A 5280-nucleotide genomic window follows, 5' to 3' on the forward strand; every position below is an offset into this window, starting at 1 on the left:
GGATATCTGGAGTTCTATCCCCACTGAGAATTGATGCTCCTAAAAGATTCTTAAAAGATGGCTGTTAATATGAAAACGGAAGCATCTGCCTCAAATCTGGCCTCAGGGGCTGGTTCAGATTCCATGCTATGATGCCGCTCCATAAAACTATGTATGTATGTATGTATGTATGTATATATGTACGTAGGTACTGTTTGAGTGTTGATGTTGTTCCTGGCACCGTGCTGGGTACTGGGGACACAGAGACCATGAAACATGGTCCCTACCCCTAAGAACTGAGTTGCCTAATACTGCATTCTGTTCTGTGATGAGGTGACACAGTATTTCTAAATACAGGATAGCAAAAATTCCCTGTGGCATTCAAAGGTGGGTTTGATTTCTAAAGAAACCTAAACTTCTCCAAACATAGTTGTTTTAAACTAATCAGTAACAAACGTTCTGTTGGCAATCTTTCTTTTTTTTTTTAACATTTTAAAAAAATTTATTTATTTTTGGCTATGTTGGGTCTTTTGTTGCTGCGCACGGGCTTTCTCTAATTGTGGCGAGCGGGGGCTGCTCTTCGTTGCGGTGCTCGGGCTTCTCATTGTGGTGGCTTCTTTTGTTGCGGAGCACGGGCTCTAGGCGCGTTGGCTTCAGTAGTTGTGGCTCACTTGCTCAGTAGAGTTGTGGCTCACAGGCTTAGTTGCTTCACGGCATGTGGGATCTTCCTGGACCAGGGCTCGAACCCGTGACCCCTGCATTGGCAGGCGGATTCTTAACCACTGCGCCACGAAGGAAGCCCGGTAATCTTTATTTTAATTCTCTTCCGGTGGCTTTTTAAGTGGAGGTACCATTGGCATCTGTTGAGTAGTGCCATGTGCTAGGCATTTTTATTGATGCTTTCTTTCCATTCTCGTGACAATCTATGAAATTGTCCTCATGACAATTTATGAGGAACTAAAGGCTCTGAGAAGTTTAGTAACTTGGTCACGGTCATATAGCTAGTAAGCAGCAAAGTCAGGATTTGAATCCAGACCTGTCTGACTCCAAGTCACATTTTCTGTCCACCCTTCCTTCGTGCACGTAGGAGTTAAAGATGGGAGCTAATTACTGAGCAAAGTTGAAAGGGCCACGTTGGCTGATGTTTGTAAAGAAGGCTAAATAGCTAATTGTGGTAAATGCACATAAGTGCTCAAGAAATATTAGCTGCCTAGGGCCTAGAGATCACTTATAATGTCAGGAATGGGCCGTGTGTTCTTTCAGGTTCTTTTTCCACTGAGTGGATCCAATGTTTTTCACAGTTGGTCTTGATTATTGGGATGATGAATTGAATGAATCATTTGTGGTTATCTACTGTGTAGTCCTCAATACCATTCATTTAAACATCCTTCAGCTCGACTAAGTCACCTCCCGTGACCTCTGCTTGAACCATAGGTTTGAGATTGGTCACAGTTTACATGCACTTGGATCAAATACTAAAAACACGACAACAGCAGCAAAACGACGTCTTATTTTACATTTTGGTCCTGAATTGTTCTATTAAGGTGCAGATTAAAGTTTCAGAGATGCCTCCTGCTCTTTAAATAAGGAGCACCAAGGGGTCTGGTGAGTGGGCAGCTGGAGCCTACTAGAAAACAGGGCCATCCTTGTTGAATCAATGCACTTGAATTGAAGCCGTGCCCTCAGGGTCAGTCAACATCATATTCTCCAGTCCTTTTGCAGCATGATGAATCGATCTGCAAAGCAGCTCACGTGCAGCGGTACAGGAAAAACAATCCCGCACGAAACCCCACCTCTTCAAGTCTGCACATTTCAGAGAGAACATTCTTTCTCCTCTTCTGTGTCATCAAATCGGCACACCTGTGCCAGGCGCTGTTTGCTCCATGGGCTGAAATACCTCCTCTGATACTTCTGGGCAGACCTGAGGCACAATTTGTTACCTGGGCCAAGTGACCTCGCCACCTTCAAGGTACTGAGTTCTCAGAGTTGCCAAAATGTCTGGGGAGGGCACTGAGAAAAAAAATGGGAATTTTCCTCCTCCCGGGCTCCCAGGTGAGAATCAGATTCCAGCCTCAGTTAATGGATTCTTTTTCACCTCTGAAGTATTCAGATTGGTGTGGAATCATAACTCATTAGAAACATTATGGTAGCATTTTATTCGTATTTCTACTTACTGGTTTTTTTTTTTTTTTTTTCCCCCCTGGTACGCGGGCCTCTCACCGTTGTGGCCTCTCCCGTTGTGGAGCACAGACTCCGGACGCGCAGGCTCAGCGGCCATGGCTCACGGGCCCAGCCGCTCCGCGGCATGTGGGATCCTCCCGGACCGGGGCACGAACCCGTGTCCTCTGCGTCGACAGGCGGACTCTCAGCCACTGGCCAAAGAGATGACAGGGGAGAACACATCAGGTCATTAAAATAAAAAGATACCACCCACTAACGTTGGTTACTTTCAAGCAGATTAATCCCTGTACGTGCAGAAGATGCTGTGGCCCCTCTCTTCCCTTTACTTTTCATTTTAGATTCTGGTGAATGTGAAAAACAGACGCTGCTTCAGGTAAATAGTTAGGTATCCAGGTGAGCTGCAAATTATGCTTCCGTTCCAGTGCATTTATTCCAGTGAATGCACTGACTGTATTTGGCCGTGTGATAATTAGGCCACACTCAGATCACAAATTCCCATTTTACACCTTTTGGGTTTTCTAATCCAGGATGCACTAATGGCCTACCGAGTGCTTTGGTGTTAGGTGACCAGAAAAGCCATTCGTATGACGTTCTTGCTACTGGGGAGGTTTGCATGTAGGGAAGGCTAGCTCCACACACACAGACTGTCATGGTCAGAATAGGGCACCGGTATAACCATCAGAGAGCACTTTTTCTTATGGGGAATGTTGGCTGGTCGTTATAGATTCAAGCTATGTAAATGAAGGTAATTGGAGAAATACACACACACACACCATTTGCTGTTAGATGGGTACCTTAATATTCGGGTAATTTAATTTAAAATTAAATTATCCATTCCAAACTCATGGAAAAATCGGCCAGAATAGAAAGACAGATTCAGCCTGTGGCCAAATTGAGAGCCTTTTCTTTCTTTCTTTCCCCTCCATTCTTTCTGATTTCAGTTCTTTCTTCCATTTAATTGTGTGAGCACCTGAGCCAACGCTGAGCCAGGTGAAGAGCGTGAAGTCAAACCCGTTGACCGAGGGATGGATAAGCAAGTGTTACCTTCCCCGTAATGGGCTTGTGAGCGTTTAAAAAGAGGGCTGCATGGAGACAGCCATCCTTAATGGGAAGGAACAATATCCTGATTTGAGGCATTAGCAGGTAGCTGCTGCTTCTGCCGGTGATGAAGACTCTCCCTAGACGAGGAGTAATTGCCGACGAGTGTCTAGGCGGCACAGGGAATAGCCTCCCCAGTGCCGCCGCCAGCCACCAGTGGAATTAGGCAGTGCCTGTTGCAGGAGGCTCCTGGTCTGACAGGTGGGGGACAGAGGAACAGAGGAGTAAGGCAGAGTGGGAACGTAGAGTCTGGGGAACAGGAGGAACTAGGGAGTAGATCCTGGTTCAAATTCTGGATCTACTACTGATTCGTCCATCTAACAAATGGCACTAGTGATCCTCTTGGAGCTTCCCATCTAGTCAAGAAGAGAGACCTTAAACAGATGACTCACGCATTTACCAAATAGGTGTTGAACTTACTATGTAACAAACATGGTGGGTGCTATGAAGAAAAAGTACATGTTACGAGAGACCTGACCCCGTCTGGGGCATCAGTGAACTTCACTGATGGAACTTCATGACCAGAAGTCATGAAGACCTGAGGTTGGAGATGAGGAAGGAATATGAAGAACAAAGAGCTGTTTAGGCAAGGGCGTGTAAAGGGAACTTTCCCGAAAGAGGGAAGAGCAGGCATAAGGAGAGAATGCAACATGTTCTAGTGCATGACCTGAAGGCCAGCATGGCCGGAGCAGAGCACATGAGAGGGGAAGTGGGAAAAGCTGAGGCTGAAGAGATGGGAAGGGGACAGCACCTTCCAGGCCATACCCATCTGTGGTAAAGTGTTTAAACATTTTTGGAAGAACAACGGGAAGCCATTTGCGGGTTTTCAGTAAGATAGTTGACCCTGGCTGTAAGAAGGTAGAGAATGGATCAAAGCAGGAGCCATGCTGGAGGTAGGGGGACTCTTTAGGAGGCTGTTGCAGTGGACTGGACCAGGCACGGTGGTGGCTTAGACTGGGATGGAAACAGTGGAAGAGAAACATGGATGGACTGTGTGACCTTGGGCAGGTTGCTTCACCTCTCTGAGCCTAGATAGGCTTATTTTCTTTAAGGTTTGGTCTGTCATATGTAGTGATTTAAGAGCAGCCTTTGCTGCTCAGATCATCTGCCAGCTATAACCTCCCTTGAGATGGCAACTATTCAACAAAACATTCTGTCCACACTTGATATATGAGGGAAAGACAGAGCTAGCTTGGAATTCTTTAGAAATGTATTTATTGCGGTTCCTTGAGCCTGGTGGCCTGGATGAGTTGTACATTTTTGTGATAAAGAGTGGCTTTGAAATGAATAAAGGAACACTGACACAACACCACACCTGTTATTCCTCTCATCCTAAAGTACTAAACAAAAGGACCAACACACATCTCCCCTGTATTCAGCAGTAATTAAATACAACTCAACTCATTTAGGGAACTGATAACAGTAGAGAAGTTTAGTGTCAGCTATCCGAGAAGAGACAGTAAAAGGACTACCTTTTGTTCTTAGAGTTACAAACACTTCCAAACAAAAATAAAAAGAAAATGCCTTTCAGGGTTATAATATCTTTCCCCCAAACCTGTGAAACTTGGCAAACATTTCTTGCCAGCTCATCACAGTAAGCTGTGTTATAACTTTGCACAATGGTCAGTAGGGAACAAATGGCTCTGCGAGTAAAGTGTTTGATTCTAGGTTATCCAAACAACATTGCTGGTGAGGGTAGGAAAACAGTGAAACCAGTTGCCTAACTAAGCCTTTCAAATGGTTCGCTTCCATTTGATTGATCCTTGTTGTAGCTCAGGATCTGTGGACAGTGCCCGGTGCTAGACATCTTTGGGGAAGGCAATGATGGGGATCTAGCAAGCGAACAAATATTGTTCAGAATATAAAAGATTTGAATAACAAAATGGTAAAACCTGATGCGGAGGACCTGTATAGAACCCTACACCCAATGATTAGAGAATAAAATTGATTTTCTAACGAATAGGGCACATGTATAAAAATCGACCTTGTAGTAAGCCGTAAAGGAAATCTCTAATACCAAAA

This window comes from Neophocaena asiaeorientalis, unplaced genomic scaffold, assembly GCF_003031525.2.
Source record: "Neophocaena asiaeorientalis asiaeorientalis breed wild unplaced genomic scaffold, Neophocaena_asiaeorientalis_V1.1 scaffold961, whole genome shotgun sequence".
NCBI lineage: Eukaryota > Metazoa > Chordata > Mammalia > Artiodactyla > Phocoenidae > Neophocaena > Neophocaena asiaeorientalis.